General features: G+C 40.8%; 1 pseudogene; it reads left to right on the top strand.

The window, feature by feature from the left end:
- The first annotated feature begins 562 nt into the window (after positions 1–562).
- On the top strand, positions 563–11,034 carry LOC147454328 (uncharacterized; annotated as a pseudogene).
- The last annotated feature ends 316 nt before the right edge of the window (positions 11,035–11,350 follow it).

Below are 11,350 nucleotides of genomic sequence, written 5' to 3'. Positions count from 1 at the left end.
TCTTCTAAACAAAAATCTTTGCTTGCCATTCGTGGTTTTTCAAAACAAGTCAGTATTAAAAATGACAAAGGAAAAAGAAAAATTGAACTAGTGCTTGATGATAATGATGTTGATGATATTGAAGTTTAAAGCGTTGGGTTAGAGGAAGCCAAAAGGCGTAAAAGAGCTAGAATTGCATGGAATGACAAGTGGAAATCTGAATTTGAGTGGGTTGAGTTTGATAAGGTGCAAGCCAAAATGTTTTGTTCTATTTCCAAAGAAGATAAACATTGTAAAAGTGAATTTGGAATAGATGGGGCAATAAACATACAACATAGTGCTTTGGTAAATCATGGGGGATCAAAGAAACATAAAGTACTTGCATGGGCATTGCATAGTGGGAAAAAAAACTTTGAATTTTGTGTTACCAAGCATTTCGAAGGCATGGAGGATAGTATGAAAAATTTGTTTCGGGTTTCTTATTTTGTTGCCAAAAATGATATTTCTTATACAAAATATGTTCCCACGCTTGAATTGCTTAGAGAATGTAACACTCCGAACATCCCTGAGACCATGTATAAAAATGATAAAGCATGTGCTTCTTTTGTGCACTACATTGGGAAGGGACGTACTTGAGTTAGAGTATTTGACTCATGTTCGTCAGTCTCGATGTTTTGGTATCATGATAGACGAATCAACCGATATTTCAATAGATGAACATATGATTGTTTATGTTTCTTATATAAAAGGCAATGAGCCCAAAATCTCATTTCTTGATCTTTTGGAGGTACATGATCGCACATCTATTGGATTATTTACCTCATTGAAAAAATTGTTGTTAGATTTTGGCTTAAATGAAAAAAGGTTAGTAAGCTTTGGTTCAGATGGGGCATTAGTAATGATTGGCAAAAAATTAGGGGTAGCTACAAGGTTTAAAGGTGCATATCCTTTTTTGACTTCCATACATTGTGTGGCTCACCGCACTAATTTATGCGCTAGTAACACCATATGTGAATTTCCATTTGCGGTGTATGTTGATGCTACATTGAATGAAGTGGCTACTCATTTTAGAAAAAGTGTAGCTCGCTTAGAAAAGTTAAGATCTTGCAAGATGAATTTGATCTACCTTTCTTAGGATAGAGGGCATACATACAATTCGGTGGTTGAGTAGGCATAAAGTCCTTATGAAATTTTGTGAATTGCTTGAGCCATTGCTTGACTATTTCAAAAAGGAAAAAGAAAGCATTTTTGCTAAAATCTCTTCATTTGCATTTGTGTATGTTGCACATTACTTGGGTGATTCTCTCATTTGACAAGTCTTAGTAAGCTCTTTCAATGCACTTATGTTGATGTGACTGCTATCTCTGGCATAGTTGTCATAATAATCAATATCTAATTCTCCTAAATGATTTTCTCATGTTAAATTGATCATTTAATATAGGGAAGTGCCAGGGGAGAAAAAGCTAGAATATTGGTTAAGCTAGCAGACCGGCCACAGTAGGGATCCAAAGGAGGGAAAATAGGGATCCAAATGGGGGGGCATCTGCAAAAGAGCCATGTGCAACAATGGGCTAAAAAGACCCTAAGGTTCAGCCCATTAAGACTTCCAAAATGCTAAGGTTCCAAAATTCAAAGGTTGTGTCCAAAGGTCAACCTTAAGGGAATTGGACGCTTTGTGTGTGACCCAAGAAGTCTTTACAAATCCCTACATAGGAGGGGGCGAGCCTTGGGAGTAGGGGATGAGAGAGAAAGTCACACACATACACACACAAGCTCCCTTTACACAAAGGCAATGAGGGACACATGTCAGCTCCCAAGCCCAGATGCCCACAAGGTGTGCCCAATTTCTATTGGATGGCCTTGGAGGTGGACCAATGAGAATTAGTCTAGAGTAAATCTAGTTTAATTAATTTAAAAACACTTAATAAAAGAACGAATGAGAATTAAGTCCTCTAGAAGACTATTGGACAGTCTCCCAAGTGGTCCAATGAGCATTCAGCAGCCCAATGGCTTGCCTGATTCCTATTGGCCAGGAGGCAAAGGGGTCCAATGAGAGTTTAGATGAATTATTAAATTACCTTAAGCTCTCACAAAAGGGGAAAGGGGGACACATGTTAGAAGGCTATCACTTATGTTGCTTAATTGTCATTGGCTAGCTCTAGGGAGGTCCAATGGGAGGTCAGCAAGAGCAAATAGCAAGGGGGCTCTCCCAAGAGAGAGAGGGAGCGATTTTTGCAAGGCATTCTCACACACACACACACACACACAATCTCATGTGTGAAGTAAAGAAGACTCTCTCTCCTTCTCAAGCTTTAATGGAAAGCTTACCACCTACTCCAAGCTTGTGAGAAGGGAGGCCTACACCAACAACTCTTGGCTTTGTGATGCAAATCCAACCAAGAGCCAAGCTTCAATGCATGCTCATCTCCTCTACCATGCTAATTACTAAGCTAATCTATGCTAATATGAGTGATTATGTGAGGATATGTACATCTTTTTCGTAAGATACTCCTTCTTCCTCTCAATCTAGTCTGATACCGTGCTAGCTCTCACCATCTTCGAAGGTGTGTGAGGTCTTGGTTCTGAGAATGGGGATAATTAATGTTGTGTTTGTTAAGTGTTTTTCGTAGTGCATGAAGCTTTCATCTTCATTGCACTAGCTAGTCTTGAAGGAAAACAAAGAATTGTATTGTACAATGTCTCTCTTGATGGGAGAAACCATAATACAAAGCCTTTTGGAGGGGGGACCGGCTCCATGCAAATCCGGTCCTCAACTATTGTCAATAGCTTAATTTCTCTCTCTTTTGAAAGTATTTTTCATGCTATCTAACTAGATGTTATGCTTTTTGTTGCTCTCTCCACCCAAGCACTCTTGTAATTCTCATTAGGAACCTATTCTAATGAAATGCCCACTATGTTCATGCTAATTTCCGCTACACACAAGTTTTTAGGCCATTAAATGTTACATTGGTATCAGAGCACAAGGTTTCGCTTTTCTTTCTCAAGAAGGGAGGTCCTCAAGCTAGCTATAAATGGTTGGTATTATTAATTGCCTGTGAGTAAGTAGAATAGGGATTTTTCAGCCTTGCAGTGTGCCTGCCTTCGTGCAGTTAACGGGGCATCACCGTCGAGAGCTATGGTCTTAATAGTGGAGTCCTACGGGGCTTGCCTATGGCTTTTAACCACTATTGAGCTATTAGAAGCTTGACAGGAGCCAGTGATGTTTTGGTGTTGAAAGACCCTCTCTTCTATTCCTTGCAATTAATGGTATTCAAGCCACGGGTACAGTAGCTTGAGTGCTTTTTCTAAAGGGGTAAAGAGGAGTAGCAACTAGGGCTTGAAGTGCCAAAGTACACCTAAAAAATTTACACCTAAAAGTTGTTAGAATGGCTGACAATAGTAAAGAGAGTGAAATTAATGTTGATAACTTTGATTTTGCTAATGAGCAAGCTATTAATGATGCTCCGATGCTTGTTAACTATCTTGTTTCTAGGCTTCAACAAGCCATGGGCAATCCATCTCTCCAAAGTGAAGTGCAACGGCAGCTCCGTGCTCACGGGATTCTCCAAGCTCATCACCATGATGAGAGAACACCTAGGAAGCCTCCTTGTGAGACTCCCAAAAGAGGTCTCTCTCCGATTCGGGAAGAAGAAGAGAATCCATACAAAGGGCTCAAGAATTTACTTCTTGATGATGCATCTCCTTCCCAAAGGAGAACTCAAGAGCCTCCACCGAAGGAACGAGAAAGAAGTGAGTCTCCCACCACCTCGACGGAGATGGTGGCTCCACGAAGACGGTGGGCTAAACGCTCTCCATCACCACCAAAGCGGAGAAGACCATCACACTCTTCTCCACACCATAATTCAAAGAGGGATGATAACAAGCAAGAGAAGAAAAAGGCGAGAAAGAGGACACCCTCTTCTCCATCTTCTTCATCCTCTTCCTCTTATGAAAGTGATGGTGAAGACGACGAAGATCAAGACAAGAAAAAGGCAAGAAAGAGATGCTGAAGAAAGTGATGGTGCAACCTTTGAACCATCAAAAAGAAGAGGCCATAGGAAATCCTATGCCGCATGGAAGAGGTCATCCAAGCTGAAGAAGTTCAAAGAGGGAGGGAAGAGCATCTCTTTCCTTACCTATGATGGCACCTTTGGTGCTACGGACAAAGTCTTGGCCTTTATCCAGCAATTTGATGCGGCGTTTGGAGATGAGGGCTTCACGGAGTCCTCTAAGCTACGCCATGTAGCTATGCACTTTCAAAAGTCCGCCAGGCAATGGTGGTCTAGCCTAGGAGCCAACGGTGAAGCTCCACGAACATGGAAAGCTTTAAGAGCTTCCATTATGAAGCAATTTTTGGCCACCGATGCCAAAGACAAAGTACTCACCGAAAGGCGAAGCTTAAAGCTCTCTCCCTATGAATCCATCCACAAATATGTAGACAAGTTTTGGGACCTACAACTCAAAGACATTCTCTTCAAAAAGTTGGATTTTGGAGAGCAAAAGCAACCAATTTGTGCGGGCTTAACCAAAGAAATGGCGGAGTATGTCAACTCCCAAAGGCCACGTACCATATCGGCGGTAATACACCATACTATGGTGGCCTCTCGAATCAATTTCCAAACGGGAGCTAAAATAAATAATAAGCCCACGGAAAACAAGGGTTCCAACGAGCCTAAGGGGAAGGACAATGTCCAAAAGTCTCCTAAGGGCAACTCCAACAAAGCTAAAGAGAAGGGAGTTTACAAAGGTAAAAACAAACTCTCTCTTGAAGAGCTTGAGCGTTATCGCAAGGATAACCGGTGTTTCAAGTGCGGCGAACAAGGGCATGTGTACCGCGCTTGTCCCCAAAAGAACAACCACCAAGATCCTCCTAGAGCTTCCTTGGTTGAAATCCAAGAGGAGGAGACTCACCAAACTCACCACAAAGGATCTCCTCTATGCCATGCTTGGGGAAAGGTAAGAGAACATGATGCTTTTATTCTCTTTGACCCTGGTTTGACCCTGGTTCTACTCACAATTTTATATCTTTAGAGTTGGCCACCAAGATAGGCATACAAGCTTACGACATGGGAGATGTCCTACCCGCAGACAGTGCCTTCAAGGGGCAAGAAGCTTCAGTCACTCCCTTAATCGGGAAATTGAGGCTTCATGTCCAAGGCTATGTGGACAAAGAGGACTTCTTTATCTCTCCTCTCAAGCATGAGGATGTAATCCTAGGGGCACCATGGTTTGACCGCCTGGCTGCCAATGTTAAATTTCCTCAAAGGAGAATCTCCTTTAAGTTCAAGGAAAAAGACATGTATATAGATGCTAAGGAAATGGGTAACACTATCCCCATTGTACATACACCAGCTTTCAACAAGTCAATACAGAGCTCTATTTCCATGTACATGGTTTTTGTTAAAGATTCTCAAAATAAACCTAATGCTTTAGCAAAAGAAAATAAAAGCAACCAAAAGGAATTAGAGTTATCCAATTTTCTCAAGGGGTTTCAAGATGTTTTTATTGACGACATCCCTTGTGAGCTACCTCCTAAACGAGGTAATGATGACCATGCAATTGAACTTCTTCCAGGAAGTTCACCGCCTAAAAAACCTCCTTATACAGTTTCTCAAGCTCAACAAGAGGAGATTATGTGGCAAGTGCATGAGTTAGTTGAGAAGGGCATGGTTAGGCCTAGCTCATCTCCATTTTGCTCACCTATGCTATTAGTGCAAAAGAAAGACGGCACGTATCGTATGTGTGTCGACTATAGAGCACTAAATAGGATCACTATCAAGAATAGGTTTCCCGTTCCACGGGTAGAAGACCTATTTGATAAGCTACAAGGATCGACCTACTTCAGTAGGATTGACCTCAAAAGTGGCTATCATCAAATAAGGATAGTTGATCAAGACATTGTAAAGACCGCAATTCGCACCACATTTGGTCTTTACGAATAGATTGTCATGCCTTTTGGCTTGACCAATGCACCAGCCACATTCAACCGCTTGATGGAGAAGCTGTTCATGCCTCATCGAACCTTCACTGGAGTGTTCTTTGATGATATTATCATCTACTCTTAAGTCATTAGACGAACACAAGCAACACCTCCAGGTAATATTTCAAGTTTTAAGAGAGAATAAACTTTATGTTAATCGAAAGAAAATTGATTTTTTCTTGCAAGAGATTCAGTATTTAGGTCACATTATCTCTCAAGATGGCATCCAAATGAATCCATCCAAGTTAGAGGTAATAAAAGGATGTCCTAAACCAAGGAATCATCATGAACTAAGAAGCTTTATAGGTATGTGTGCATACTATAGACGCTTCATACAAAAGTTCTCACAAATTGCGGGACCATTACATGACCTAACAAAGAAAAGCGTTAGGTATACATGGTTTGCTAAGGAGAACAATGCTTTGGAAAAGCTTAAAGAAAAGCTTATCTCTCAACCTGTGCTTACACTACCGGATCTCTCAAAACCATTTGAGGTCCAATGTGATGCTTGTGGTGATTGCCTTGGAGCTGTTTTGCTCCAAGAAGGGCACGCCATAGGCTATGAGATTCGAAGGCTCAACCCTATTGAGCAAGCTTTAGGCATATAGGAAAAGGAACTCCTTGCAGTTCTACATGCCTTAGACTCATGGAAGCACTATTTGTTGGGGACTCCTTTCATTCTGCGAACGGATCACCAAAGTCTTAAGTACTTCATGACGCAGACCAAGCTCTCCGACAAACAAATGAGGTGGGTAAATTTTATTTTGCAATTTCATTTTCATATTTCTCACATTGCTGGCAAGCATAATCAAGTAGCCGATGCACTCTTAAGACGACCGAGAGTGAATGCGGTTTCCATAGAAACTCACAATGATCTATCTTCAATGATAGATGAGTATGCTATTGATCCCGATTTTAGAGATGTGATTTCAGCCCTTGCATTAGGGAAGAAAGAAGAACCATTTACTTTACAAGATGGTTATCTTCTCTATGGAAATAGACTATGTGTTACTAACTCACTACGTGAGAAAGTAATGTATGAATCTCATGCTCCACCTTATGCGGGGGATAGAGGGATTCGGTCTACCTTAAAGGGATTTGAAACATATTTCTATTGGCCTACCATGAAAGTGAACATACAAGAGTATGTTTCTAAATGTGTGTTATGCCAAAAGACAAAATTTGATAGAGGGAAGCAACTTGGATTGCTTCAACCCTTGCCAATCCCTAATTCACCATGGGCATTAGGGCCAATTTGGATGGAAAAAGGGCTGTGTAAGGATCTAAACATGGGCAACCTAAAAAAGACCATGAAGATCTTACCAAATCTATTCAACATGGGTACTCATTGGATAGAGCTCGTCAAGCGCCATCCATGGACCATTTGAGCACTACATTTGGAGTTCATATGCAAAAGTTGTGGCTAAAATAGTGCAAAATATTACAAAAGCAAGTGAAGGAGATCTTGACACATGTACAAAAGAGCCATACTTTTGGAAATGTGGCTCCTCCTTGACCCTTAGATCAAGAATAGAGAAACCCTAAACAGCCCTTATTTCATCCAAATTCGCCCTAATGGAGAGCATATCCATGGATTTTATCTTTGGATTGCCTAAGTCTATCCATGGGAATACAGGAATAAGGACGATAGTAGACAAGTTCAGTAAACAAGCTCATTTTATAACTGTCAAAAAGACTATCAAAGCACATCAAATGGCAACCCTCTTCATTTCACAAATTTTCAAGTACCATGGCTTGCCAATGTCCATAGTGTCGGATAGAGATCCTAGAATGACCAGTAATTTCTGGAAGGGTCTCTTTGAGAATTTAGGGACAAGGCTAAACTTCTCTTCGGCCTATCATCCACAAACGGATAGCCAAAGTGAAATAGCTAACCTAACCATTCTCGATCTACTAAAAGCCTATGTAACGGAAGTAGATCAAAGATCCCAATGGGAGAAGTACTTACCCTTAGTGGAGTATGCTTACAATAACACTGTACATACTTCCACGGGAAAAGCACCTTTCGAGGTAATTGAGGGAAGATCAAAAAGTCCCTTGCTACTTAAGGTACATGGGAAGATCTTCCCTGCAGATGAGTATAGCCGAGACCTACAAGAATATTTTCAAAAGATTAAGGATGCTATCTCTATCTCACAGCAAAGGCAAAAGGTTGTTGCTGACAAGCACAGAAGAGCCCAAGCCTTTAAAGAAAATGATTGGGTCTTATTAAAGTTTCCCAAGGCTCGATTAAGGCACACGACGGACAAGATTCCTACGGGACACCAAAAGTACTACGCTAAGCTAGCAAAAAGGTACTATGGTCCCTTCCACATTCTTAGGCCAATCAATGAGATGGCCTATCAACTCAAGTTGCCCAATCATTGGCTCATACACAATGCTTTCCATGTGAGCCTATTAAAGCCTTACAAAGGAGAGCCACCTCAAGAACCAACTATTGAAGACCCACTAGAGATCAAGGACCAAGAGGAGGTACTGCAACCCGAGTCCATTCTCCGACATGAAGACAAGGTATTAAGAGGCGGTAAGACTATCCGACGATATCTTATTAAGTTTAAGAATTATCCTTTTGAAGATGCTAGATGGATGCAAGGCATACAATTAAAGGATAACCTAAACCTTGTCAATGCTTACAATGCTTCCCAAGAGTAAGCAAATGTACAAAATGTTAAAAAATGAACAATTTTTTTTTTGTCTTATAAGACTCTTTTTTTTTTCTTTATTGTGAACAAAAATGAAGTAGTATGCATGCTTAGATCAAGTTTGCAGAGACGACGTCTCCCAAACACCAAGTAGAGCTTGTCACTCTACTATGGAAGACTGATAGGACTAATGTGCAGACATGCTTGCGGCAGCCTCATGCTCTCAAGCGCCAAATGGACTAGTCATCCATTGTGGAATGATGTCATAGGGTAACATAGGGATCCTCTACCCGCTAAGAAAAGGACTCATGAATATGCTTTTTCTTCTCTATACCATAGTCGAGGACGACTATGACTTCAAGACAGAGGTAATGTCATAATAATCAATATCTAATTCTCCTAAATGATTTTCTCATGTTAAACTGATCATTTAATATGGGGAAGTGCCAGGGGAGAAAAAGCTAGAATATTGGTTGAACTAGCAAACCGGCCACAGTAGGGATCCCAAGGAGGGAAAATAGGGATCCAAAGGGGGGGCCATCTGCAAAAGATCCATGTGCAACAATGGGCTAAAAAAGACTCTAAGGTTCATCCCATTAAGACTTCCAAAATGCTAAGGTTCCAAAATTCAAAGGTTGTGTCCAAAGGTCAACCTTAAGGGAATTGGATGCTTTGTGTGTGACCCAAAAAGTCTTTACAAATCCCTACATAGGGGGGGCAAGCCTTGGGAGTAGGGGATGAGAGAGAAAGTCACACACACACACACACACACACAAGCTCCCTTTACACAAAGGCAATGAGGGACACATGTCAGCTCCCTAGCCCAGATGCCCACAAGGTGTGCCCAATTTCTATTGGATGGCCTTGGAGGTGGACCAATGAGAATTAGGCTAGAGTAAATCTAGTTTAATTAATTTAAAAACACTTAATAAAAGAACCAATGAGAATTAAGTCCTCTAGAAGACTATTGGACAGTCTCCCAAGTGGTCCAATGAGCATTCAGCAGCCCAATGGCTTGCCTGATTCCTATTGGCCAGGAGGCAAAGGGGTCCAATGAGAGTTTAGATGAATTATTAAATTACCTTAAGCTCTCACAAAAGGGGAAAGGGGAACACATGTTAGAAGGCTATCACTTATGTTGCTTAATTGTCATTGGCTAGCTCTAGGGAGGTCCAATGGGAGGTCAGCAAGAGCAAATAGCAAGGGGGCTCTCCCAAGAGAGAGAGGGAGCGATTTTTGCAAGGCATTCTCACTCACACACACTCACACAATCTCATGTGTGAAGTAAAGAAGACTCTCTCTCCTTCTCAAGCTTTAATGGAAAGCTTACCACCTACTCCAAGCTTGTGAGAAGGGAGGCCTACACCAACAACTCTTGGCTTTGTGATGCAAATCCAACCAAGAGCCAAGCTTCAATTCATGCTCATCTCCTCTACCATGCTAATTACTAAGCTAAGCTATGCTAATATGAGTGATTATGTGAGGAGATGTACATCTTTCTCGTACGATACTCCTTCTTCCTCTCAATCTACTCTCATACCCTGCTAGCTCTCACCATCTTCAAAGGTGTGTGAGGTCTTGGGTCTGAGAACCGGGATAATTAATGTTGTGTTTGTTAAGTGTTTTGCTTAGTGCATGAAGCTTTCATCTTCATTGCACTAGCTAGTCTTGAAGGAACACAAAGAATTGTATTGTACAATGTCTCTCTTGATGGGAGAAACCATAATACAAAGCCTTTTGGAGGGGGGACCGGCTCCATGAAAATCCGGTCATCAACTGCTATCTAACTAGGTGTTATGCTTTTTGTTGCTCTCTCCACCCAAGCACTCTTGTAATTCTCATTAGGAATCTATTCTAATGAAATGCCCACTATGTTCATGCTAATTTCCGCTACACACAAGTTTTTAGGCCATTAAATGTTACATAGTGGATGCCGAAATTGTGGCAATGGAGAGTGAATTTGTGATGAGACCTAGCCTTGATCTCAATGCCTTAGAGTTAGATGGCTATGGATATCCTATAATTCCTGATTATGGGCCATCCAAAGGACTTTTATATGAACTAAGGTCGTCAATGCGAGGCTCAAATTTTAGGAGTATTGAACTCACTCGAGAAAAAAATGTCTCTGATCTTGAAAATGCAATAATCTTTCAAAAGTCTTTCACAAGCCATATAATTGAGAATTTGAAAGAGAGATTTGAGGATACCTCTATTTTGAGCCATTTTAAACTTTTATCTCCTTCTTAATATCCTCCTCCAAAAGATTTTCAAAAAGATTTGAAAAACTTTGGTGGTGATGGGATAGAGGAGATTATAAAGTTCTATGGTCAAAGTAAGAGGTTGAAAGTGGGGGAGCTCATTGAGCCTTTCATTGATCCTTTTTTTGTTGAGGAAATAATTTCAAACTTTTAAATACCAAGCCTAAAATGAGTGGAAGGGTTGGAACTTTAAAAATACATGGTGCTACATTGGTAGCAATGTTTTTTGGTCAAAAAATCACAAGGGATGTTGAAGGTGTGGATTTGCATAAAGCTTTAGATTTTCAATTCAAGTTTGCAAAGAAACTTTGTGAATGCCTTGAAAAGCGCTTTGTTGATAATTCCATTTTGAATGCAATCAAAGTATTGGTTCCATCTCAACATCCTATGCATGAGAGATTTCTCAAGGATTACGGGGATGATGAATGTGATAAGATTGCTTTATTCTATGGTTTTGCCAAAAGCGTTGG

This window comes from Adiantum capillus-veneris, chromosome 7 (assembly GCF_014529385.1).
Source record: "Adiantum capillus-veneris isolate H3 chromosome 7, ASM1452938v2, whole genome shotgun sequence".
Classification (NCBI taxonomy): domain Eukaryota; kingdom Viridiplantae; phylum Streptophyta; class Polypodiopsida; order Polypodiales; family Pteridaceae; genus Adiantum; species Adiantum capillus-veneris.
The sequence above is the reverse complement of the archived record's forward strand: the minus strand, read 5'-3'. Positions and strand labels throughout refer to the sequence as shown.